Source organism: Protopterus annectens, chromosome 1.part1 (genome assembly GCF_019279795.1).
Source record: "Protopterus annectens isolate FY-2018-M chromosome 1.part1, PAN1.0, whole genome shotgun sequence".
NCBI lineage: Eukaryota > Metazoa > Chordata > Ceratodontiformes > Protopteridae > Protopterus > Protopterus annectens.
This window is the reverse complement of record NC_056726.1, coordinates 1,850,938,253-1,850,964,123: the sequence shown is the minus strand read 5'-3', so window position 1 is coordinate 1,850,964,123 and position 25,871 is coordinate 1,850,938,253. Positions and strand designations below refer to the sequence as shown.

General features: G+C 41.4%; 1 protein-coding gene across 3 annotated transcripts in view; it reads left to right on the top strand.

Moving 5' to 3' along the window:
• The window catches only part of DAAM2 (dishevelled associated activator of morphogenesis 2), a 3,932,565-nt gene that overhangs the window by 2,001,557 nt on the left and 1,905,137 nt on the right, over positions 1 to 25,871 (top strand). The window lies entirely within an intron of this gene.

Below are 25,871 nucleotides of genomic sequence, written 5' to 3'. Positions count from 1 at the left end.
TTCTTTGGAACGTAAAAGAATTGCTGTTCTATTAACTTATCAGAGATAATTAATGATGTTTGACTTGAGAAGTACAAGTTACATAACTACCGTGTGAATTTAGTGTTGCAAGGTATGTTCCACATGTGGGACACAGGGATTAGTGTAGGGCTGTAGGCCTATAAATAGTCTGCAGGTTAAGTGCCCCGGTTTAGGTCCTGCAATAAAATGGTCACCTTGAAGTATAGTCTTCTTTTACTTTAGCCTTCACAGTCCTGAACTGTTAGGTTCATGTGTCAACGTTTCTGCTTGCTTGGTTTTGAAAATATGAGCATGCTAACTGTTACTTTCCCATTTCAGAGAATAAAGCATCTCTGAATTATTTAATAGCTTCTGCTTCTCAGGAGACACAAAGCCTATGAGGTGTTCTTATGACTTTCCTGATGTTTCATTCAGAGCTACAGAATAATTATTAATTAAAGAGACATTTTGCTTGGTTATAGCACAGACTTTATCAGGGAATGTCTAAGTTGAGATCTTGAATGCTCCTCTAGATAGAGAGGTATTGTTTGGCCCCTGTTTTGCTAAGGTTCTCAAGATTTTATGAAAGAGGGATGTTGATCCTAGAGCTCAGATTTTTCAACCCTCCTAACCACTGTTTCATAGGACCTTTCTTCCCAGTTCAGGATTTTTATATAGAAAACAGAACTAAGTGTCTCAGCAAGGTTCTAGCAAACAAAATTTCAAATTCAGTCTCAGGGACACCATCCCCCCTCAAAAAAAAAAAAAAAAAATAGAAGAAGAGGGAGCCTCCAGCCACCTGGCAATGTAAACCTTGACTCTAGATGATTGTCAGTGTTGAAGTGACACCTCGGCCCCATGTGTAAAAATGGGAAAAAGGGGTTGTGGATGGATGGAGTCTCCCAGATGCAAGGGCAGTCCATAAAGACAGACGGACTATGTGCCCTTTCAAGTGTTTCCCCCTTCCCACCATTGAATCCCATTAAGTCTTTCCCCTAGTTGTGGTATTCATTTACCTTAGTGACATAATATAACTTCAGGGAGTGGTTTCTGAGAATTATTCAGAAAGGCTACAGTTGACAGTGGGAGCCCTTTCTTCTATTCATGGGATTCTCCGTTATACAGTGACCTTATGAATAAGGCAATGACTTCAGAAGCCAGGAACTGTGAGTTTATGTCCCATCTGTGGTGGTAAAAATCTCTCCAGTCAAGCGTCCTTGTTTCCTCCAGTCCTGTAGCAAATGTCTTTAAGTTTCATAGTGCCTTTTCCTCTAGAACCAAAAGGGAAAGGATTTTATTCATGAGTCTTTCTGGCTCCAAAGAAAAGGAATTTGGAGATCAGTTCTAGACCTTTCCTTTCTGAATCTCCACTTCAGTCCCTTCAGTCTCTGTTAGCTGTCATCTCACCTAACAGCTTGTTGGTAACTAGATTTAAAAGATGCCTGTCATCACATCCCATTTCACAAAACCTTCAGATGTTTCTTGTGGATTTTGTGTGTCTGGGTTACATTTTCAGATATCTGTCTTACCATTTGGACTGTCTACTGCTCCAAGGATGTGTATAAGGTGTCTGGCACTAGTAATAGCTCAGTAGAGGTTGCAAGACATTCACATGTTTCCATATGTAGATGACTGTCCTATAGTTGCACACTTTCAGATAGTAGGAATCTATTGCCTGGTAAAGGACCTCATTCTCAATCTGAGGCTCCAGGTAAACATAAACAATTTTCCCTCATTTCTTCTCAGAAGATAGTGTTTCTGGGACACCATCTGGATACATCCTCAAGACAAAGTAGACCTTTAAAAGCAACATTTTCTGATTTTCTCCAACCAGTCTCTGACTTCAGCCAGGAAATACCTCAGGATTCTGGGTTTCATGGCTTCTACAATTCTCAAGATTCATCTAGCAGGATTTCACATGAGAACATTTCAGTGTTTCCTCAAATCCATTTGGTCCCAACAACAGCACCCACCTTCTTTTCAAGTCACAGTGTTGGAATTTGTCAGAGAGGAGTTAATTTGGTAAATGAACCAGTTATCTCTCAACCCAGATCTCCCCTTCTGTTTCCAGTTCTGACTCAGTCTGTAACCACAGTTTCCTCAGACTTTGCTTGCTTTTGGAGCTGTTTCTAAGGGAGTAAAAGTTTAGGATCTGCAGGACAATCAGGACAAACTAAAACACATAAATGCCAAAGAAATGTTCTTGTAGATCAGTAGTGCAGTACCCAAAGAAATGACAACAGTAATAAATGCTCTCAAATCTCTAAAACATCTTTGAATTCCAGGCCATCTGCTAATAATCACAGACAACACCATAGTGATGTGGTGCATAAACATTCAAGGGGGAACTGGATCTCACCCCCATTTGTAGACTAACTGCGGTAACCTGGGAACTAGTAATTCAGATCAATCTATCCATTCAGGCTACCTACATTCTGTCGGAGCAAAATGTTATTACACACAAGCTGAGCAATACATGAACAGACCTTAGAAAATGGAAATTTAATGTAGGGCTCTTCCAGTGAATGATTCTACTTTGAGGATATCTTCAAAAGATTTGTATGCCTCCATTCATAACAGTTAAAGTAATTCTGTTCTAGGATTTCTTGTATGGAGGCCTGATAGATCCTTTCTCATGTCCATGGGAGATAATGTTCTTGTATGGCTTTCTACCATTTCCACTGATAACCAGTGTCATTTTAAAGATACAAAAGAACTTCCTTTTGGCTTAGGCAACATTGGATGCTCATCATTGTCATTGTAGACAACCAGCAGTCACACTTTGCCGTCTGGCACTAGGATATCAGTGAGATAAAGGTACATCAGCTGGTACGTGAAGATGGTGAGACAACAACTGCACCACTGCACCGTCCAGCGCCTTCTCAAGATATCAATATTGTTCTAGAGAAACTTACAGTGTTTCCATTAATACCATCTTACAAGGATGAATTGAAGTTCTTAACTTGGAAAACAATGGTACTCATTGCTCTGACCTCTACAGGAATTTTATCTACCTACCTGCATCTACTACCATGACAATAATTAGGTAACCTATCCCATGTCATAAATACTAGAATACATTTAATAAACTTTTCAAGCTCTTAATTTGGTATCTTATACACAAGTACTATGCATGTATATAGGCGTTTATATATTAAATGCATGATTGCACTGCATTTTATGCACATTTTACCTTGCATCTTGCATATATCTTTTTTCACTGCAGTCTAACTGAATCATTTAATGTTACTCTATCCGCATTCAATCTCACTATGTTCTGAATTTTCCTATGTACTGATTTTTAATATTGTTGTTTGAAAGACTGTCATGTATTTAATGCTCTTTGAGCTTGGTTGTGGCTGAAAAGGGGCAGTAGACCAGTCCACTTACTTGATGAACAAATATGAAGTAAGTAAGTAAGTAAGTAAATAAACAGTAAATAAATGTATGCCTAAAGTGGATTTAAAGTTTACTTTGAATCAAGCTGGCCATCTCCCTGTCTTTTTTCAGACCTAAAGTTAGGGAAGAAAGTATTTTACATAGTCTGGATGTCCACAGGCAACTCAGATACTGTATTGACAGGACTAAAATCTTCAGGGGTTTGGATCAACTATTTATTTCTTGTAATGGTACAAGAAAGGGGCCATCGGTGTCAAAACAGACAATTTCCATGTGGTTGTAAAATACTGTTTTTTTTTTTTTTTTTTTTTTTTTTTACAACCACCATGGCAAGTCACTTCCAGGCAAAGTGAAGGCCCATTTTTTTCAGGGCTTTGGATTCTTCTGTGGATTTTTTTAGAAAGGGCTGGGTTCTAGAATTATTCTAGAGGCAGCAACTTGATCCTATGTGCACACTTTTAGAAAGCATTACAAATTAGATTTTTTGTACAGGTCCACAGCAGGTTTTGATAGGACTAATCTACAGGTGCTCACTGACTCTGATCCTTCTCCCTCCACCCTTTCTTTCAAAGCTATGATAGCCTACTCATATATAGTACATTACTGCAAGAGTGATCTAATGGTGAAGATATTACAGCTGTATAAATTAACTTACTATAACAGTAGATGTTTGAAAATGGAATCTAATTTTTTTGAGAGTTGTAAATCAGTGTCCTTGAGGATAACCTTAACTAACAAAAGACACATTATGGGTGCCTGCACGCTTACACTTGTTCAATATAAACCACAGTTAGACTTTCTCATCTTGGAAAGGTGATTTCATCATAGATTTTATGTTCTTTAGAATGGGTTTACCCCAGCAAAGCAAGATAACAGCTTGCATCGTTTTGCCAAGTAGTGACCAAATGCTCAATCCTTAAGTTTAATTCTGGCCTTTGTAAGTCATATTATATGTTTTTCATTATATTTCATACATCTCTTAGAAGCGTACCATGTCATTACAGTACAAAAAAAAGGTCAAGGTAATTTTGCAATGTAATTTGTGAACTAGAAGCAGCTGAGCAGTTTTAATTATACTAGTTAATTTAGACCTTATGAGCATATGAAATTATCAGGCTCTGGTTGTTGTGATGTTTGTTTCCTATGGCAAACTTGGCCAACTTGTGTTTGGTCATTTCAAATATGTTTTTCAGATAAGATGACAAGGTGGTGATGAAATTTACCAGTAAGGTTGTTCCGGTGTAAATATGCTATTAATCACTTTTAAACAGGCCCCTAGATTGAGGAATTTCCCAATCTTGAATACCAGTCAAAGCTGTTGATGTGTATTTTTAACAGCAACCATAATTTGCAAATCTAATTTTAATTTGTGATCTATCTGAGCACTTAAGTGCTTAGTACTGTTAACTTCCTGTATTTTCTTTACACTGCTAGATACTTAGAAGGAGTATCCTCAGACTGAAAGAAGCAAAAAGGCTTTTGTTTTGGCAGGATTTTGAGTGAGCCTAGTTTCTCTAAGACAGGATTTTACTTTATTACAGCTAAGTTCTAGACCCGTTTGCACTTCATCATTAGCTTTGGTACAGGAGAGTATGACTGAGTTTTGTGTGTACGAGATTAGATTACAACAAGATGTTCTCCAGTTTGGTTCTTGGCTGGGGTGCTTGCTATGCGTAGTCTGCATGTCCTCCCTGTGCTCACATGAGTATTCTCCAGGTGCTCCAGTTTCCTGCCACATTCCAAACATGTGCAATACATGGATCAGGGACTCTAAACTATCCATAGATGTGAATGCATGTGTGTGTTTGACGTGGAAGAAGGTCCTGACAAACTATTTATGAAATTCTACTCCACAAAAAGCCTATCAATATGAGTACTTAAACCTAATATTGAAACCCCACCCCTGTTATCAAACAATTTCCTCCTCTTTTAGTTTGTCCTTATCTGGTCTTTAAAAGTAATTCAGGATTGTCCCCTTCATTATAAGCTATGTTTCTGTCACTTGTCTTCCTTTTTAATCCATTTCTGTTCCTGTCTTCCTCCATTGTCTTTCCCTGTCAATAAAATGTCCCTCCCCCATTTCCTAACCCTTGTTGCACAGCTTACTGTTTTTAGCCAAAAAAATCGATTTTTTTTAAATTTTCCACCTCTCTGCACTTCATTTTTAGTTTCTCCACAAATAAGGCTTCTGTGTCTTCCCTAACTAATTTTGTCATAATCTTCCCTCTTTTAGTAGGATTATCCACCTCCCACATTCCATGCCCTTGCCCATTCCTTCTCCCCTCCTTTTGCAACGTGTATCCCCCCACTGATCCTCTGAAGACAGCCTGAAAAATTCTTGTCTCAGGTTAAAACACCCACCAATACTCCACCTTCTCATAGATTGCCCATACATGTCAAGCAGAGTGCCTCTTTGGACCTCTTCAAGAGGAACCTTGACGATTGGATGGGAGAAAGGAAATTCACCCCAGGGATCACGTCAGTCGCCCTGCTAGACAGGGGTCCAGGAAAGTAAATAATGTGGGAAGAAATAGCCAGGGAATTGTTATGGCTAGGCTTGTATAGGCCCTAGGGCTGATAGCCTAGTACCAACCTATGAACCTTCTCTACAGCAGGGGACAATTCCATCCACTTTTGTCTGTGTATGCTATAATAGTTAAAACATGAATCAACCACAGTTTACTCCACTAGACGTATAACCAAAGTAGAACATAAAATAAAAAAATGACTAGAAAGAAACGCTCACTTTATTTAACGAAAAATTAAAGCTTTTGGGATAACCCTTCTTCAGTATTTCAAAACACATTTATAACAAACCCTTTTTATATAAACTGATCAAAGTCATGTGCTACTTTGATCAGTTTATATAAAAAGGGTGTGTTATAAATGTGTTTTGAAATACTGAAGAAGGGTTATCCCGAAAGCTTTATTTTTTTGTTAACTAAAGTGAGCGTTTCTACCTAGTTGTTTTTATTTTATGCTATTATAGTTGCCATGACTGGTCACCCCCAATGAATTATATTTACCTTTACATTCTGTACTTAGGTCAATCCACATTTTTATCTTCTACTTCCCACTAACCTCCTTAAATTTCTAGCTCTCTCATCTAATTGTCAAATCTCAAAAATTTGATCTGTTTCCTATCCAGAGAGCTTTGATTTTCTGTTATCCATGTACCATATATATCCAGCCTCCCAGCTTATACCCCCTGCTTTTTGCCATCATTCTTCTCATGTTTCCATTTCCATTATCTTAACTTTATAACAGCATAAAAGACAATTTCAAACCTTCATAAAGATTATAAACAAGACCCTCCTTAACTTGTTATAAATGCACAACCATCTGTTTCAGTTACCCTTACTAAACCAAAACATCATAAACCCATAACACATCACAGTTCATCCTACTTTGGCAGCTAGTCTCCATTAAACAAGTTAAAACTATGCTGGTAAGATTTAAACCAACTGCATCTGCCTGAAACCACATTCCATCTGAATTCCTGCAAATAACACAAAAAAATATAACATACCCAGTTGGAATACTCATAACCAGATCTGTATAAGAGCAACATGTTCTTACTATAAGAAAGCAGACGTATATCTATAATTTCCATCTATAAGGACAGACAATATCATAGCCTAACAAACTTCAGACCTATAGCCATTCTGTCAGCACTCTCCACAATCTGAGAGAAATGCATTTGTAAACAGCTTCTAGGACACTTACTAAGTAGTAGTCTAATATCACAAGCTCAACATGATTTTCATCCAGGACAGAGCACTAAACACAATTGACAGTCAACTAAATAGCAAGCTACCAATTGTCCCAATCTTCCTAGACCTATCTAAAGCTTTGGATACTGTTTGTTGTGACTTACTCCTAACCAGACACATTACTCTTCTATTTACCTTTAGCACACCAAATGTTACCACAGCTACCTCTTCAGTAGATCTCAGTGTGCAAAGTGGAAAAGTGGAATGACACTTACTCATCAGTTTCTCCCCATGGACATAGACACTCATCAAGGTTCTATCCTTGGTCCTTTATAATATTTTTTATCAGTAAAGATAATGCTACCTTAATATAGTATGCAGATAATTCAATTCTGCAATGCAAATCAAAGGCACCTAGTCAACTACAAGAAAAATCCAATTTGTTTTCAACAATATGCAAAAATAGCTAGCAGAATCACATCTAATCCAAAATGATGAAAAAAACTAAACTTATGCTGTTTGCCCCAGATAGCACATGCAAAACCGAAAAGTCACTCCCAGATAACCTATGTAAACAATATAGTTTTTGAACATGTTAATCAAAGTAAACTACTAGGGATTATGACAGACCAGCATATTGTTGTTGATTAATACGTATGTTATATTAATAATAAAACAAAAAAAAACTTAAATGTTATAAAAGATAAAATCTAGCCAAATTGAACAAGCAGAGATAAAAGCAGGATAGTCCTCTGTACATCTCCAGTACTAATCAACATCCGGAAAACACAAACAAACAAACTTGAACTTTGTCTTAATAAGGTTACAAAATTTGCTAATCTTCATAAAAGCAAGAAATCTTCTCAGCAGAAAGGAACAACATCTTTCAAGAAAACTGGCAGGAAGATGCTAAGTCTGATTTCAAAGGGTCAGAAGATCCTTCCCAGACACACCTTCTACTTTCTGTCTTCTTCCACAGTTTGTCACCTCAACCTTCCCTTATCCAGCCTTTTCCATATACTTTCGATTTGCCTTCCCTTTGGAGAGCTACAGCAACCAACATTTGAGCTCTGGATATTATCAGAAAATGGGTACAGGCTTCAATAGAATTATCATCCAATCCCATCTGGAGTTCCATGGGTTCCTTCAAGCCAACAAAATCTTGTTCTGCCAGTCATTTCCAACCTTCTCCATCAAGGAGTAATAGACCTAGTCCCCCAGCATCTGAAAGGAAAATGATTTTATTCCAGAATAAGAAAAGATGAAACTGGAGAACCATTCTGGAATTATCCATTTTGAACCCCTTTTTGAGAGTTCCAAAATTCAAGATATTAACTCTCCATGCCATTTTCCATTTGATTTTTCCCAGAAGTTTGGTGATTACTTTGTAGCTGAAGGATGGTTACCTTCATATCTATATTCATCCAGACTTCAGGGAATTTTTGAGATAATGTGTTTTGGGATATGACTTTCAATTTACTGCTTTGACGTTTTGCCTTTCCAGTGCACTAACAGTGTTCAGAAAGTGCCTTGCCCCTTATGGCATTCTGCAGACTGCAGGGTATCAGCATCTACTCTTCTTTGGTTGATTTCCTCATTCAGGCCACTTCAATTCAAAGGTTCTTTCAGGATCTGCAATTCACTATTAGCATTTTTTTCAACCTAGAGTTCACGCAGAGCTTCAGCAAATCCTGTATAAATCCATCTCAGTCTCCAGGGTTCCTAGGATATCTTCTCAGTACACATGGCACGATGGCATTTCTCCCTCAAGAAAATATCCAGTTTTTGACAGACATCCTTCTATCCCTAATAGATTTATCCATAACCTCTGTAAGAGAGCCCTAGGATAAATGGCAGCTGCAATCCAAATTATTCCTTTTGCCAAACTTCACATGAGGAAATTCAGTGGTACCTGAGGACAATGCTCATTTCTAGTTCCTCTTTTGCCCTTTGTGAAGGAAAAAGTCTTTCAATGGAGCAACCAAATAAGACAGTTTGGGAGTCCTGTTTGTTATCCTCCCATTCATAGGGTCTTAACAAATGGTTCAGTCCTTGCCTGGGGTGCTTATTCAAAAGGTATAAAGTGCTGGCAGTCCGGGCCAGTCAAAATAGGAAAAGCACATAAACATCAAGGAAGTGAGAGCCATGATTATTTGCTCTCCAGGCCGTTCTTCACCTTTGGACTCCAGTGACTCTTCAAATTTTAACAGACCACAACACTTTAATTTGCTATATTAACAAATTTTTTTTGTGGGGGGGGGGGGGCAAAGTATTACTGCTTGTTCAGGCTGGCAGTAATACACTTTAATTTGCTGTATTAACAATTTTTTTGGGGGAGCAAAGTATTACTGCTTGTGCAGGCTGGCAGTGATAGCATGGTATCTTGCTATTCATAACAGTCTTTTCTTTTCTTACAAGCAGTGTACATTCTGTCAGAGGGCAGCCGCGGTGGTGCGGCGGTTAGCGTTGCCACCTCACAGCAAGAGGTTCTCCGGTTCAATCCTCGGCTGGGGTGCCTTCTGTGTGGAGTCTGCATGTCCTCCCTGTGGTCACGTGGGTTTCTTCCGGGTGCTCCGGTTTCCTCTCACATCCCAAAGACATGCTGTAGGTGGATTGGATACTCTAAAACTGGCCCAAGGTGTGAGTGCATGCGTGTGTCCACCTTCTGTGGAAGGTTGGGCGCTGGGCTGGCAACTCGACACCGTAAAACTCCACTGCCAACCAAGCTGGAAGAAAAAGTTTACATTCCTTCAGAATTTAATGTAATGGCAGACTGCTTAAATAGACACAAGGCAGACCGTCATGAATGGATGTTGAACAAAGAGGTCTTCTACAGAATAGGTCTTTTTTTCTTCTATTCTAAACACTCAGCTCAGACTACTTTGCAACAGAGTTCCTTTCAAGGAAGCCTGAAGAATGAATGCCTTCTGTTTTCCATGAAAAGGGACATTGTTGTATGTCTTCTCTGTCTCTCTTCTCATATTAAAGATCCTTCTGCAGATTCAGAAAGGCAATCTAAAATGTTTTGGTGACCTACTTTTGGCTAAAACAACATAGGCTCTCCCTTCCTTTCCATCAAAAATATTGGAAAAATACTTTACAGTCATTCAGCTGCATAGTCATGGAACAAACTTCTATTGTCCCTTTGCTTCACTACCAAAAGGGGCGAATTCAAAAAGCAGCTAAAAATTCAATGTGAAGTTGTTCAAACTTGCCGTTCATTCTTACAAATGGGTTCGGAGCCGATCCCTCGGCTCCGAGTTGGCCGCTTTCACAAGCTCGAGGTTTTCAAGTAGCTCGACGCCAAGTCCCTATCCCATGATGCTGTCTGCCTCACCTCAGACCTAGTTTGCCGCTGCAACAGATCGGAGGTCGAGAGTGGAGCTCTGGCCAGTATTTTTCATCTTTTTATAGAATTTGTCTATATATTTCTAGAGTAATTGTTTAGAAGTATGTATTTTGTCACAGGTTATCAATAGACTAGTACTAGTCCTTTTCTTTATCCCTTTTTCAGGTAAATCTTCGTTTATAGAGTGGCTGTTCTTAGGCCTTTCATGGCCCTGTTTTAGTTAGTCCCTAATCCCGTTTACAGCGTCTATAACTGTATCTTCTTAGTGCTCCAGTGTTTTTCTTTATAGCTCTTGGTATCTTTCTGTAGATATTAGAGCTTGGTGTTAGCCTAGCCAGGGTGCTTGTTTGTCTAGGCAGTTAACTGAATCTTTAACTGTTTACCTTAGGGTTTGGTATTACCCTAGCCAGTGTGTTCATTGCCTAGGCAGTTATATATATAGATATTCGGTTATTTTGATCATAAGGAAAAAGAGAGACAGAAGTTAGGGTGTAAGAAATGCCCTAAATGTGGACAAAAAATGTCAATTACTGATTCACATGTTTCCTGTGTTTATTGTCTGGGTGCAGTCCATCTGCAGGAGGACTGCTCCATTTGTCATTCGTTCAGAAGCAGAGTCTTGTTAGAACGTAGGAGAAAGTAAGTGGATAGGGGGTTGTTGAAACCTGATTTTCAGGATGCTCTTGATAAGGCTGACCAGACTTCTAAATCTTCCAAGGGATCTAAATCTTCAAAAGTTTCTTTGGAGCCAAAATCTTCTGCTCCGAAATTGGCTGAGAAGGTGTGGTCGCTGGTTCCACAGTCCTCGGAACTGAGCACCCAGCTTGTTTTTCAGAGCCAGTCCCTGGTTTTGGAGCCGGTCTCTGAAAGTTTGAAATCACCAGTTTTACAGTCGGTGGCTTCATTTATCCCTGCGACTCATTCTTTGAGGAGCCTCTCCGATGTGGATGTGGACCGAGTGGTGCAGAGGCTCCTCCAGAATCTGGCATTAGCCAAATTGTTGTCGGCTCTGACCCAACTGGTCTCGGAGCCAAAGACTTCCTCATCTACTGTGTCTGCTCCTCCTCCGAGCTGAGCAGGGGCTTCAGAGCCGGAGGAGGTAGAAATGATGATTGTGTAACCCTCGGAGCTGAGGCCTGTTCCAGTGCCATTGGCTCTGTCGACTCAGACTACTTCAATGCTGTTCAAGGAGTCTGGGAGCCGACACTCTCTGGTCGGCTCTGGGGGGTCGAACCGATGGATCAGTTCCGACCCTTCTGCTCGAAGCTTTGGCACGGATGAGCTCACCTCCTTCCTCTGGGTTGGAGCACACTGTTTCGGTGCCGGAGAAGTTACCATCTTCTTCGGAACCGGCTGCTTCCTCGCATCGGAGCAGTGGAGCCTTCGATACCATGAGGAGAGTTATGTCTTGTAAGACACTCACTTCATCAGGACCTACTTCCTCATCCCCGAAAGTGCTGCTTTCGACCTCTGCATCACAGGTCCCTTTAAAGCATTGAGAACCAGAGCCTCAGGTAGCTCCACTGGGTGACCCATGTTCTACTGAGACCTCACCAGAAGCTCCTGCTGATGAGGTTCCCAGGAAGAAGCTTTGCAAGAGGAGGCATTTAGACTCCCCGCAAGAGTCTGTCACATCAGACACTGACTTAGAGGAGTCAGAAGGGTCCCCCTCGGAGGACATCTCTTTTGTTGATATCCTAGAGATCCTAAGACAGAGGGGTGGCTGGCAGTCCATTAGCCCTACTGATGATGAGTCGGTGCTTCTGAAGGCCTTTGAGTCTCAACCCTCCACCTCCTGGGTGACTCCACCCATCGATGAACTAATGGATTTAGTTGCTCGAAGGACATGGGAGTCTCCTGATACTGTGGAACCTGTCCCTCGGAGGCCCAATAAGTTTATTACATCGCCACAAGACAAAATGTTTCTTACCAAAAGAGTGTCGGTTGATGCCATGGTGGTGGCGGCTGCCACTAAGAAAGAGATGTCTGAAACCTCTTCTACTGTCCATCCTCCTAATAGAGATTCCAGGATTATGGACAGGTATGGGAAACACATTTTTGGTTCAGTGATTTTTCTATGCGATTGCTCAAATATTTGACACATTTCACCAGACTTCAGAGAGATCTCCTTAAAGAGCTTGAAGATACTCTACAGAGTATTACAGCTGAGGGCGTTCCTGATAAGGTGACATCCCAGCTCAATACCCTTAATTCTATAGTTAACTCGTCCATGCGCCTCATTTCTTATGCAACTGATGGCACGAGTCGGGCAGCGGGTTCAGGAATAGCTCTTCGGAGACATTCCTGGATGCGCTTATGCTCCTTTGCGGAAACGTTCAAGTCTTCCTTTGTTAATACCCCATTTGATGGCTTGTCCCTTTTCGGGCCTAAAGTCAAGGAGACCCTCACTAGGTGTGAACAAGATGGTACGACTTTGTCTGCCGTAGGAGTCTGTTTTTCCACCGCTACTAGACCTTACGCAAAAGGGAGGAAAAATGTGGGTTCCACAAGTCCCAAGGAGCCTTTCAGAACAAACGCAGTGAACCCCCCCTCCAGGGGCAGAGGTGGGGCAGTAATGGAAGATGCCACCCAGGCGGCAGACGGGGTCCGCAAAACCAGGGCGACAGGGATCAGTTCTTTGGCAAGCCATACCAGCGCTCCTGAAAGGAGGCCCTGACTGTCCTACTCTGGAGGCAGTCAGGGGTCGCTTGTCTTTGTATCCAGACGCCTGGCTAAAAATTACAAAAGATTTTTGGGTACAAAGCATTATTACCAGAGGATGTGTCATTCCTTTCACAGAACCTCCTTCCGTACAAAAGAAAATCCCAGACGTTCCACCCAGTCTCAATCAAGCAACCACAGAGATTCAATGGTTGCTGGAAAAAAGAGTCATCCAGCCAGTCCCAGCAGACCAGATAGGATACGGAACCTACTCAAGGTTCTTTTTAGTTCCAAAGAAAACAGGGGACTGGAGGCCCATCTTGGACCACAGCAAACTCAACACTTTTGTAAAAAAGGAGAAGTTCCGGATGGTCACGCTTCAGTCGATTCTTCCGTTTCTAGGAACGTGCGATTGGATGTGCTCTGTAGATCTCAAGGATACGTATTATCATATAAAAATGGCCAGACCATCCAGAGATCACCTACATTTCTGGCTGGGAGCCAGTCATTATCAGTTCCGAGCAGTGTCCTTTGGTCTCACAACAGCCCCCAGAGTGTTTACCAAATGCATGGCAGTGGTTACGGCTCACCTGAGGCATCTAGGATTCCGAGTGTTTCCATACCTGGATAACTGGCTCCTCACCGCCACCTCCAGGCATCAACTAGTTCAATCCAGGGATCACACTCTAAAACTGTGTTCTCAGGAATTACTATAAATTTCGACAAGTCTGTATTGTCACCATTGCAGCATATTTCCTTTATCGGAGCAGATTTAGACACCACCACCACTGCCATGGTAAAACTGCCACTGGAAAGAATAGTCACACTTTGGCAACAGGCATCAGACATTCAGACACACAAAAAAGTATCAGCCTCTCAAGTTTTGAAACTACTAGGTACTATGGCAGCAACTCTCATAGCAGTTCCTCTAGGGTGCATGCACATGAGAATACTTCAATGGTTACTCTTCACCCAGTGGTCTTACCAACAACTTCCGATGTCATTCTTGATAGTCATTACAGATTCATGCAAAAAGGATCTTCAAAGGTCGTCCATTTGTTTTTCCCCCCGCCATCAGCCACAGGACCACGGACGCTTCTCTGATAGGGTGAGCTTTTTCAGGGAAGAACAGCCCAACGCACCTGGTCAGAGACCGAGTCACAATTGTTTATCAATGTCTTGGAGATGAGAGCAGTACTTTTGGTGTTGCAGTACTTCCAAGACTCTCTTCCTCTGGGACCAATTGAGATTCTGACCGACAACATGTCAGTAGTCTGGTATATCAACAAGCAAGGGGGGACCAAGTCTTATCCTCTGTGTCGAGAGGCCTTAAGAGTCTGGCAGTGGGCTGTATCCACTGGGAGCTTTCTGATAGTGATGCACATCCTGGGGAAATCCAGCGTGATCACGGACAAACTAAGCAGAGCCATTCTGATGCCGCACGAGTGGTCCCTCAAAAAGACGTAGCGGAGATGATTTTCTGCAGATGGGGCCAGCCTTGCTGCCACCTGTATGCACCCTCCATGAATGCCAAATGCAGAAGCTACTTTGTCCTGAATCCCCTACCAGGGGAAAACCCAAGGGATTCTCTCATACACGTTTTGCCCCTGGGACTCCTATATGCATTTCCACCCATTCCCCTGATTCCAAACTTCCTGCAGAAAGTCAAAGCCTTGGGGAGGACTGTAATTCTGATAGCCCAATATTGGCCTCGACATATTTGGTTCCCCTTCCTTCGACTTTACCAATTAGAGGAACCTTGGATTCTGGACCCAATTCCAGATCTGCTGACACATTCTTCAGGGGCTCTTCATCCTTCACTTCACTTCCTCAGATTGACAGCTTGGCTGCTCCGATTTCCAACATAGCCAGGTCCCACAATCTTTCCTTGGAGGTGCAGCATATCCTTGTATCCTCATATAAAGCTTCAACCAGAAAGTTATGCGCCAGCAAGTGGAAGCAGTTTGCTTTCTGGGCTTCTCAAAATAATGTTGACCCGTACGCCGCCCCAGTTGCTAGCATATTAGAGTTCTTGACTAAGCTTTTTAATGAAGGTGCTGCGGCAGCTACCATACGTGTTCAACTAGCTGCTATTTCAAATTTTCACTTCAGATGTGAAGGTTCTAATCTTATGTCTCACGGATTATGTAGAGCCTTCTTAAAAGGAACCATACATCTCAGACCACCAGTTAGACAACCTTTCACTCCCTGGAACCTAAGTTTTGTTCTGTCTAAGATTATTCTTCCTCCATTTGAGCCTGCATCTTCCTGCCAACTAAAATTCCTGTCTTGGAAAACGATTTTCTTGGTGGCCATTACATCAGCACATAGGGTGTCCGAACTTCAGGCCGTGCTGGAGGGATAGATTACTGTCCCAGAGACTCCCCATGCTTTGGAACAGAATTCCAATCTACATTAGGCAGAGCCCCTCACTAACACTCTTCAAGAGAAACCTTGACAAGTGGATGGGAAACAGAAAATTTACCCCGGGGATCACTGCAGTGGCTCTGCTGGACAGAGGCACAGGGAACTAATGGCTCTGCTGGACAGAGGCACAGGGAACTAATCTAAGGGGGCGGCAAAAGCCAAAGCATTCTGGCTAGGCTTATAGTTGCCCTCTGGCAGATAGCCTAGTACTTACCTATGAACTGTATCTATTAAATCCCCATATCTGATTTTTCACCTTGACAGAGTGTCACTCCAGACTAACCCTTCCTTCCTTCCAAAGGTATGTTCGAAGGCTAATCTAAATCAAGCTATTGAACTCCCAACTTTCTTCAGTAACCATTCCAACAAGTTGGAGTATATGTTGCATAAACTTGATGTTTACAGACAACTCAGATTTTATTTGGATAGAAGAAAAGAATTTAGAAAATCAGAACAACTTTTTGTCTCTCATTCTGATACCAAGAAAGGGCTACCAGTGTAAAAAGTCACTCTTTCCAAATGGTTGACTGATTGTATAAAATTCACATATTCTTCCGTGAATCAACCATTAGAACATAACGTGAAGGCGCATTCCACAAGAGCGGTTTCTACTTCTTCAGCTTATATGGCTAGACTGCCATTAGACACGATATGTGCAGCTGCCACTTGGACAAAGCCACATACCTTCATTACACATTACAAAGTAGATAAAGCCTCCATGGACAGGGCTTCTTTTGGTTCCACTGTCCTCAGGAATATGCTCCCCTGAGCCACCCAGGATGAATGGTGCTTGGGATGCTACCCGTTTGTAAGAATGAATGGCGAGATTGAACAACTTCACATAAAGAAGTTATATACCTACCATAATGCTCCACGTGAGTTGTTCATTTCACCTTCGTTCTTACATTCCTTCCCGCCTACCCCCTCCAGGCTTCTCGAAGAATGAGTAAGAGATTTGCGGTCTGGTGCGTCTTTGTGTAGGATTTCTTACTCCAGCTGGAGTAATGTTCATGTTTTTCTTATATTGTATATGTTGGGAATAGCAAAGTAGATCTGAGGTGAGGCAGAGAGCATCATGGGATAGGGACTTGGCCTTGAGCTACTCCAAAACCTCGAGCTTGTGAAAGCGGCCGATTCGGAGCCGAGAGATCAACTCCGAACCCATTTGTAAGAATGAAGGTTTGATGAACAACTCACATGGAACATTATGGTAAGTGCATAACTTCTTTTTTCCAACATGGATGGATATGTACTTGTCAGGAAATTACCTAATGAATTTTTCCTCTTCTCTCAGTTAACATATCTGCCTGGTATCTACCTAAACTGTATACATATACTCTCTCTGCAGTTAGTACCTATGCTATTAAATGCATCTTTGTTGTAGTATGCCATGATGTTGCTCTGATTTTTTATTTTTTTTTTTAATTTTAGGCATTGCTACATTCCTTGTAAATAACTTAATGCTAACCAAATTTCTCAAATATATTGTTACTTCTTCTTCTTTCGGCCTTTCCTGGTTAGGGGTCGCCACAGCAGATCACCTGTCTGCTCATGATTGGCAGTGGAGTTTTACAGTGTCGAGTTGCCAGCCCGGCGCCCAACCTTCCACAGAAGGCACACACATTCACGCACTCAGGCCTAGGGCCAATTTAGAGTGTCCATTCCACCTACAGCTTGTCTTTGGGATGTGGGAGGAAACCTGCATTCTCAAAATACTGTACCTTTGCCTTGTATATATTTGTATTGTATATTTATCTCTGTTTTTGTACTGTATCTTACAACTTGAATTATTAGTTATTTCTTATTTTTTAATTACTTTCCTGGAGCTTTTCTCCTCGGGTCTCCACTGAAAAAGGGCTCTCTGGGCCCAGTCAGACTAACCCGGTTAACAAATGTAAAAATAAAATAAATAAAATCTAGTCAAGAACAGTCACCACATTACTCCACTTAATAGACTTACCTCACACAACAGAAGGGCTATCTAATTCAGCCACCCTAAACATTGAACTTCACAGACTGGGTAATAGGCTTCTAATTTCATACAGGCACCTTTACTCTGAGGATGTTCTGTAGTTAATAAAGAAAGCTGTAAAACCTGCAACAAAAATCTTTTATTTCTAAATGGATGAGATTTTCTTTGTGGTATCAGAAAAAGAGGACTGGATCCTTACCAAGCAGGGATACCTTTGATCCTCAAATATCTGAGTGAGTTGTTCAACTCAGGTTTGGCGTATGCCTCCATAAAGGTGCATCTGTCAGCCATTTCAGCTTGTCTTTGTATTGATGCACCTCTTTCTTCACCTTTTGAGGTGAAACAGTTCTTAAAAGATGCCCTTTGACAGGCCACATAGAAAATCAGATGTCATGACGGAAATCACTGTTGCAGTGTTTTCACCACTGACATCTGGCTGGGGTACCAAAGCCTAAACCGTCCTAGTAGCATATGTCCAGTGTATGACTTCAGCTCACAAGTATAGGGGTATGTAAGGAAACACATGAAAGTAAATCCTCTGACTATCTCACCATCTGCCTGAATATATGTCTCGCACACATCAATCTGATTTTGAGTGGTCATTTGTACCATAAGCCTTCTCGGATTCAGGTAAGTGTCTTATTGGGGAACCTTCCATCTTGTTTAACCTGTTGTGATTTTGTTAGATGCCAACTTGGATGGGTAAGTGTGAAAGCAGTAGGCAGATATCCTGCAAAGACTTACATACTCATTATCTATACTGCTGAGGGTCAGAACACAATTACATATCTTGTTCCATTTGCCAGTCCTTTGTTCCCAAAACATTATATCCCCAGTTATCTTTGTTGAATACATTTCTAGAGACCCAACGACTGAAGTGTTTGGTACAGTCTAATGTGGCAGATCCCTCCAAACTTGGCGTACCTTCTGCTTCTAAGAAAGAAACTGAAAGGCATAGGCCTGAGATTCAGTCTGCCCAGTCTGATTCCGACATACCCTCAGAAATTACAGAACCCACAGTAAGTCTGACTGTGCCACAGATGATTTCTACCATGACCTTGCTGCAGGCTGGTAAAGCATCAGAGAACCGCACATCCGAAGAGACTGCTACTGCAACTGAGAAGTGGGAAAAACAGATCATTATCTCTGAAGGGACAGTACTGTTGTGTAAAATCTTACCATAATGGTAGATGTCTTTGCCTTCACTGCTGCAGTATTCATAACTTATGGGATTCCCTGCTGTGAAGCCCGTCGTCCGGCAAGTGTACCAAAGTCTACCATTGCTTTAAGGTACGCTGAATGTCACCTACACACTCCTTGCGTAGAGTAGGGTATAAAAGGGATGTTCAGGTTTACCATCCTCAGAACTGATTGCCGCAGTAGGAACAGCATTCCAAGGAAAACCAAAGAGAATCTGCACGTCCAGGAAGAAAAAAAGACTAGTGGGATGGAGGAAGGGAGTGAATACTGCAGCAGTGAAGGCAAGGACAGCTACCATTATAGTAAGATTTTACACAACTGTTCCATGTCCTTACATTCACCGCTGAAGTATTCATAATTTTTATGTGAGTGCCAAAGCTCAAGAAGAGACTTGTGAGGAGGAAGCAGCAGTAGAGCCCTCTAAGAAGCCATGAAAAATGACATTAGCAAAACCAGGTGTAGCTCTGGAGATACCTTTCAACTTGTAGTGTTTGGTAAAGGTATGCACAGAAGTCCAGGTAGCTGTTTCAAGAATAGAAGTAGTGTCTGAGCCCTTGAAAAAAGCACCAGAAGAAGCTACAACTCTAACAGAATGAGCCTTTATAAAAGAAGAAAGGCTGTTGCCATGAAAAGACTAACAAAAAGAAATAGCCTTTGAAATCCAAGTAGAAATAGTTTATTTGGAAACTGTCAATCATAAAGACTTAGGATGAAAGGAAACAAACAACTGATCAGATTTTCTGATAGCTTTAGACTTATCCAAATAAAATCTGAGCTGTCTATGCAGCCACCCTCTCACTGTCAGATTGTGGAGAAAGGAAAAAGTAGGCAAATTAATAGACTGATTAAGTGACAACTCATTAACCACCATGTGCATAAAAGAAGGATTAGTATGCAAGGACAAGATGAATGTTAGTGCATATGCTCCACAAGTTGGGTGTGCGATGGATGAGAAAGAAAAACTTTGGAGTGAGTTGGATGAAGTGGTGATGACTGTACCCAAGGGTGAGAGAGTAGTGATTGGAGCAGATTTCAATGGGCATGTTGGTAAAGGGAACAGAGGGGATGAGGAAGTGATGGGTAGGTATGGTGTTAAGCAAAGGAATGCAGAAGGTCAGATGATAGTGGATTTTGCGAAAAGGATGGACATGGCTATGGTGAATACGTATTTTAACAAGAGGGAGGAGCATAAGGTGACATACAAGAGCGGAGGAAGATGCACACAAGTGGATTATATCGTATGTAGAAGGGCCAGTTTGAAGGAGATTGGAGACTGTAAAGTGGTGACTGGGGAAAGTGTAGTTAGGCAGCATAGGATGGTGGTTTGTAGCATGACGTTGGAGATCAAGACGAGGAGGAGGAGTGTAAGGGCAGTACCAAGGATCAAATGGTGGAAATTGAAAAAAGGGTAATTGTGAGGTGGTGTTCAGGGAAGAGTTAAGACAGGCACTGGTTGGCAGTGAAAAGTTAACAAATAGCTGGTTAACTATAGCAGAGCTAGTAAGTAAGATGGCTAGAAAGGTGCTTGGTATGACATCTGGACAGAGGAAGGATGATAAGGAGACATGGTGGTGGAATGAGGAAATACAGGAGAGTATACAGAGAAAGAGGTGGGCAAAGAAGAAGTGGGATTGTCAGAGAGATGAAGAAAGTAGATAGGAGTATAAGGAGATGAGGTGCATGGCAAAGAGAGAGGTGGTGAAGGCTAAGGATAAGGCATATGAAGAGTTGTATGAAAGGTTGGACATTAAGGAGGGAGAAAAGGACCTGTACCAATTGGCTAGACAGAGGGACTGAGCTAGGAAAGATGTGCAGCAGGTAAAGGTGATAAAGGATAGTGAGGGAAACATACTCACAAACGAGGAGAGTGTGTTGATTAGATGGAAAGAGTACTTTGAGAGGTTGATGAATGAAGAGAATGAGAGGGAGAGAAGGTTGGATGATGTGGGGATAGTGAATCATGAAGTGCAATGGATTAGCAAGGAGAAAGTAAGGATAGCTATGAAGAGGATGAAGAATGGAAAGGCTGTTGGTCCAGATGACATATCTGTGGAAGCATGGAGGTGTTTAGGTGAAGTGGCAGTGGAGTTTCTAACCAGATTTTTTAATGAAATCTTGGAAAGCGAGAGGAGGCCTGAGGAATGGAGAAAAAGTGTTTTGGTACCGATTTTTAAGAATAAGGGTGATGTGCAGAGCTGTAGTAGCTACACAGGGATTAAATTGATCAGTCACAGCATGAAGTTATGGGAAAGAGTAGTAGAAGCTAGGTTAAGATGGGACGTGATGATTAGTGATCAGCAGTATGGTTTCATGCCGGAAAAGAGCACTACAGATGCAATGTTTGTTCTGAGAGTGTTGATGGAGAAGTACAGAGAAGGTCAGAAGGAGTTGCATTGTGTTTTTGTATACTTAGAGAAAGCATATGACAGAGTGCCTAGAGAGGAGTTGTGATATTGTATGAGGAAGTTGCGAGTGTCAGAGAAGTATGTAAGAATGGTACAGGATATGTACGAGAGTAGTGTGACAGCGGTGAGGTCTGCGGTGGGAGTGACGGATGCGTTTAAGGTGGAGGTGGGATTACATCAAGGATCAGCTCTGAGCCCTTTCTTATTTACAATGGTGATGGACAGGTTGACAGACTAGATCAGACAGGAGTTCCCGTGGACTATGATGTTTGCAGATAACATTGTGATGTGTAGTGTGAGTAGGGAACAGGTGGAGGAGACCCTGGAGAGATGGAGATATGCTCTAGAGAGAAGAGGAATGAAGGTCAGCGGGACTAAGACAGAATATATGTGTGTGAATGAGAGGGAGGATAGAGGAATGTTGAGGATTTGAGGATGCAGGGAGTAGAGGTGGCAAAGGTGGATGAGTTTAAATACCTGGGATCAGTAGTTCAGAGTAATGGTGAGTGTGGAAGAGAGGTGAAGAAGAGAGTGCAAGCAGGATGGAGTGGGTGGAGAAGTGTGTCAGGAGTGATTTGTGACAGACAAGTACCAGTAAGAGTGAAAGGGAAGGTTTACAAGAGGGTAGTGAGACCAGCTATGTTATATGGGTTGGAGACAGTGGTATTGACAAAAAGGCAGGAGTCAGAGCTGGATATGGCAGAGTTAAAGATGTTAAGATTTGCACTGGGTGTGACGAGGGTGGACTGGATTAGGAGTAAGTATATTAGAGGGTCAGCCCAGGTTGGAAGGTTTGGAGACAAAGACAGAGAGGCAAGATTACGTTGGTTTGGACATGTGCTGAGGAGGGATGCTGAGTATATTGGGAAAAAGATGCTAAGGATGAAGCTACCAGGTAACAGGAAAATAGGAAGGCCTAATATAAGGTTTATGGATGTGGTGAGAGAGAACATGCAGGTGGTTGGTGTGACAGAGCAAGATGCAGAGGACAGGAAGAAATTGAAACAGATGATCCGCTGTGGCGACCCCTAATGGGAACAGCCGAACGAAGATGATGATGAGTACGCAAGGACACCCTGTCCTCATGAAATATCAAAAAAGGTGGACAAACCATAAGGGCTTGCAATTCAGACACCTGTCTGGCTTAAGTAAGAGTTAACAAAAGAATGTATTCCAAGAACAGTGTTGCAAGGAAGCTGAAACACTGGGCTCAAAAGGGGTCTGAGTCAATTTCTCCAGAACGAAATTAAGATCCCATGGAGGAGGAACAAGCTTCCTGAGCTGTCTAATATTAAGGATGCCTTTAAGGAATTGCTTAACCTCAAGTCTAGAAGCTAACTGGGGAGTTAAAGGCAAAGAAGCAGGAAGAGTTGTAAGTGGGCCTTAATAGAAGAATAGGCCAAACCAGCTTTGAGCAACTCACACAAATAAGAGAGAACCAAAGGAACATCCACAGTAAGTGGGTCCAGGTCATTAGAAAGACACCAAATAGAAACCCCTCTTTCATTTAGATAAGTAGGATTTCCTAGTAGTAGATTTCCAGGCCTCCTGCAGGACCTGCAGCACATCCTCGGAAAAAAGGTGTCTTTGAGGTATCAAAACCCTATCACCCACAGTGTCAGTTGAAGAGTGGACAGGTGGGAATGGATGAGAGATCCCTTGTCTTGTGTGAGTAGCATGCCTCTCAACCTGGAAACATCAAAAATCTGGGCAAAGGCCCATGAAAAGTAGGTACATCTGGCCAAAAATCGGGCCATTGATTAACATAAAATTTGCATACATAATTATGTAACCCCACACCCCAGTGGAATTGTGGGATACCAACATTCAAACGCAAGTTGTAGAACAGACAAAATATTAAACACAAAATATAACCAGAACAATAGTGTTTTATTTATATTAACATTTGAGCGTGTATCAAACTTTGAACTTGTATAAAGCTAAAATGCAATTTTCCTTTATAAAAGTAAAATTAACTGTTAGTAGCCTGTTATTTTAACAGCAGTCTAAGTTTATAACAATGATATTTTAAATCTGTCCCTAATTTTTGGGTCTTTGCCCCCCTCCATTATTTAAGGCTTTATCCTGACTTCTTGTGTTACGAAGTTGAGAGGTATGCATGGCAGTCATTTTTTAAGGCGATCCGGTTAGAATCTGGTTGAGCACTGTCTAACATTGGGGGGGGTGGGGGTGCAGATTAGATTTAGGTAGAAAAAAAAAAGCCCCCTTCCATTTAATTACCAGGATGGGTATTGGAAATGTAATGGCAGTCAGGAAAGTGGTAGCTGAGGTTGGGTGTATCATCTTTAATCCTGGAATTAGTGATGCCTAAAAAAAATCAGTTTCTGGGTTGCAAGAAAAGCATCAAGTTGTTTTAACCTGCTCTTCAGGTCGCCTGTGTTTAGAAGGGCACTTTTATAAGAGGGATTGGCAATGCATTGCAAAGCAAGGCAGAGATCATATAAGGCAGTCAAACACTCCCCTTCAAGCAACAACACCAACATCTTTAACGTCTGTCTTTGTTAATGCACCAAAAACATGTGAAAGAACTTAACGCATACTGATGATTTTTCATTAACTTGCCACTTTGTTTCAAAAGTTCAGACTTTCACCTAAAACTAAAGAATGACCTGAATATCAGAAATACTTAATCTCTTAACTACAATCAACTTTCACCCACAATGTATTTCTAAACCCAAACAACTGCCCTGTCCTTAAGCACCTTGTCCACCCCTACTATGGCAGTAGATCTCTAAAATATACAAGCAAAATCCTGTTCAATGCAACCAAATCCAACAATAGTAACGGGGACTCCCTGATATCTTGCAAAATATCTAAGTACTGCAAATCCATACCCCAAGCAATTATCAGTGTCACCAACTGTTTCAGCATTAAACTACTACTAAAGGAACAACTCACCAACAATTGGCTATGCTCTTGTACTAACTCAAGATGGTGCACCTCCTTCATGTCTGTCACCATCCCATACTATTCATCTCTCATGTTCAATACCTAACCTAACAGCTCTTCTCCAGTCTAAACTAGACTGCAGAGCAGCATCTAATCTGTTTCATACTCATAGCTCTACTGATGTTCATCCTGCTAACACCTCCCCCCCGTTATACAAAAATGCATGTCTCATATTGTTGGAAAAATGTACACCAACCAATGCTATTCATGTCATATTTTGACCATTCATGTTTATAATGTAATTGCACAATGTACTGTCAATAATACCTGCATGTTAATATAATGTATACTGTTGTTACTATTACTGTGTTAATGGAGCTTTTCTCCCCTGGCCTCTGCTGAAAATGGGCCTTTTTTCAGCTCAGTCAGACTTTCCCAGTAAACAAATGTAAAATAAAATAAAAGAAAGAAAGAGAGAAAGGGACATGGCAATGTTAAAGTCCCCTACCGCAGGTCTTGGCTCATACCAACCAACCACAGAGAAATTTGTCTCAAAAAGCGTGCATGTTTACATTTCAAAAGCAACTTGTTAGAATTTACGTAATGGAGCTTCCCTTTCCCATACTTGGTCCACAGTGTGTTGGAGAGTTGCCGATATATTCACCACTTTGGGAAAATGTTTATAATGAATTAAGCACGCTAGTATCTACGTTACAGGCAGCAACTTCCTGTTGGCTAATTTGACAACCTACTGTGGAGGGTATTTCTGCAAGGTACTTCGAGCTGTTGTGATCAGACATGGTTGATGGATGGGGAATGGGACCCAACACAGTCACAGATGTCAATCCTAAGGATCTCTTTCTGTGACCTGCTGTCGATGTGAATCCCCCCCTCCTTCCTACTTTTGTGGCAATAGAAGATACAGTGCGGTTTTCATTCGGAAATTCAGAAAGAATTATTTTTAAAGGAATCTTTCCTCCCCCACTTATGGCAGAGTTTTCAAAAAGTAACTGCTAGCTGCAGAAAACATTAAAGTGTTTTTTTTACTTCCTTCCACATCACGAAACATACCGCTTACTAAATGAAACATTAGTGGTTCATTACAAAACAAGATAACGCATCAGTGGACAATATTAACTCCTTCCTTATACAAAAGCAAACACAGCACGAGTGCAAAAAAGCAAAATAAGTTGTGTACCTTTTTTTTTTAATGGCCACCCACTATTACAACAGTTGTATAAAGCTGAAATGTTGACAGACAGCAATTCAGAATTCCATGAAATATAACTACGTTGATTTAGTAACTCCACTTACCTGCCAAATTTAAAATTAAGACACAAATGTTCAAATTCCAGCTTGGCCATGCAACCTCTTTGATGTGGCCACCCACTACACTTAATAGGCTTAAATAATTAAAGAAAGGATATGTCCCTTTTGATGTAAATGTATTTTGCACGTTGTCAGCAAAAAGACAGAGAACATTTAATGATGTTCTAGTTGGTGAATTTCAGTGTCCAAATATCATTGGATTGCAGGTTGACAAAATAATGCATTTTTTTTCCTACTCTGTGCTCTGTCTCCCTTCATTTCTAGATATAACTTGATATACCTCTTAGCGTCTCACATACTTGACTGCTTGCTTGTTTTCTCACAACTGGAGTGGAAACGTTAAACTTTTTTGAATTCTTCTTAGTCTATATGCAAGTCATTCCGTACAAAGAGCCTCTGGTGTTCAGGATATGCTGGCATTCCATGATGACGTCAGCAGCAACTAAAAGTTGTGAATAAAGAAAAAAGCAAAATCAGGGGCCATGTGGGAATTCCTGGTACCCCAT